The sequence below is a fragment of the Penaeus chinensis genome, chromosome 37, assembly GCF_019202785.1.
Source record: "Penaeus chinensis breed Huanghai No. 1 chromosome 37, ASM1920278v2, whole genome shotgun sequence".
In the NCBI taxonomy this organism is placed as follows: Eukaryota; Metazoa; Arthropoda; class Malacostraca; order Decapoda; family Penaeidae; genus Penaeus; species Penaeus chinensis.
In genome coordinates, this window is record NC_061855.1 from 22,387,311 (window position 1) to 22,389,810 (window position 2,500).

Here is a 2,500-nt window from a genome sequence, read left to right on the forward strand (position 1 = left end):
TCCCCCTTGGACCGATCTAGTCGCATAAGATTTGGTCGGAATAGAGAGAGATCCGAAACAGAAGTCAGGGAGACGTTTTTTCAACACACGTCTAAGTACCAAGGATCAGATGCAATACATACAGATGGTTCGAAATCTGAAAATGGTGTGGGCTCTTCAGCAGTGAGTAGGAGGAAGACTGCATTTGGCAGCCCCGATCTTCAGTACAGAATTACATGCAATCCTTGCAGCAGTCCAAATAACTAGAGATCTTAGAAACCATTCTTTTATAGTATATTTCGACTCTCGTAGTGCCTTGTAAGCACTCAAGAGCTTAATCTCATTACATCCAGTGGTAAGGAAGAGCTTTTCCTCTCCCACACACCGACTTGAAACCCAGCATCAGCTGTCTTCGTGATAAATGGAGGGAGCAGTGGAGGCAGTCCTACGAGAGATTTGAGATGACCTTGGCAGTTGGCTGACCAGCATCCATCCCAACCGACAAGTAGTTGTGTTAACAAGGCTGAGAATCGGGCACATAAGATTAACTCATGGGCAGATGATGGCTAAAAGTGAAGCATGTTGTGAGGGATGTCAAGAGCCATTAACGGTTGCACTTATACAATGAAAATATGTTAGGAGTATAATGACGTAGACGGTCTTATTGGTTTACTTAGGGAGACTAATATTTTTACCAAAATGTAATTTTGCATAATATTCAAGCAATAATTTTATACAATGAAAGCATGATACTTATGCAATAGTTCCATAAACGGAAAGCATAATATTTATGCTAGGATTTTAAATAAAATTTATTGTTATTCAATTTTATTTATGAGACAGTTATTGGTGGATTTTTTAGATTTTAAATGTTTTAACATTATAACCCAACAAGGTATTCGTCGCTAATGACCTTAGAGCTGTTGGGGCAGCAGATAAATTTGAATAATCAATCTCAACAACATACCACAAGCCCGTGAAGCATACACCGTACACTGTCCTCACTTGAGGTCAGTTACTGATAATGGTTTCTGAAATTAATTTTTGTTTCAAACACAAGCTGAATCTGGTAGCAGTTACCACTTGAGTATACTGGCCAGAAATGACTAATTAGACATAGAATTAGTCATCTGATGTGTGTGTCACATCACACACACACACTCACACTCACACACACACACACACACACACACACACACACACACACATACATACACACCTAATACAGTATCACCGCTCTTATTGTAAAATATTTTGCCGTCGTATTAAATTTGTTACATACATGTCAGAACCCTCGGGAATTAGGTATGAGAAAAGAAAGAGGTATTCCTTAGGTTTAAAATTTCAAAGTAAATATAACAAGACGTTGTTATTTGCTGCTAATAACACAGAACTGAATCTGAAAGTGGATCTAAGGGAGTGGTTTTCTAAAGACATTTTCTGGATAATCGACATACGCATTCCTTACTTCATTTATATACGGATGCGAAAGTATCATACATTTATTTTTTCTTTTAAACTAAACACCAGGCGTAACTAAAAGTGTTTTCAATGTACGCGTTTGCCTGATATCTAAAGCATTAGGAAGAAAGGTAAAGAATTAGAAATATTAGATTTCCTTATTTAAATTTCAGCTGTTTTAGTTGTGCATATTGTCACATATTGGCAAATCATACACTGTGTATATATGTGTGCATATCTACAAGTATGGGTGTGTTTGTATTAGATATTTAGATATTAGAATAGAAGACATTTCTAAGGGATACTAAAATTGTAAAAAAGAAAATAACGAATAATTAAGAAAGATAAATCTCTACGGATGTTTCTTGAAATAGTTGTGTCCTCTGTTGTAGCGTTATATGTAAACGTGTCAAATGAAAGAAATTCTTCAGCTGATACTCATTTCGAAGATATTCATCGGATAAGCGGAACTGCTCGTTTATATATGACTACTCGTTTGGATTCGCAAGTTGATACGATCGACAAATTGTAGTTATAATCACTTGCCTTTACTAATTGTATGCTCGCAGTTAATTCGAGTAGTGCAGTCTGTAGGGATTTACGATACAGGCTATTATGTGTCCGCCCGATTTATCAGACCAGTTCAATTCGCGTCGCGGTTCATTAAACTGATATCGCGTGATCTAATACTGAATTATCATGCTCACTTTTAAATGAATGCATTTATCATTTCACAGCATGCTTCGTTTACTGTACATATCTTTTGAAAGATTTGTATGACAGGAGTTTCATGATGCTGATAGTCATTTATCCATGCATGCTTGTGCGTGCGGTCATTTATATATATATATGTGTGTGTGTGTGTGTGTGTGTGTGTGTGTGTGTGTGTGTGTGTGTGTGTGTGTGTGTGTGTGTGTGTGTGTGTGTAAATTAATATATATATATATATATATATATATATATATATATATATATATTTATATATGTATATGTATATATAGACATATATACAAATATATATATATATGTATATATATATATATATATATATATTTATATA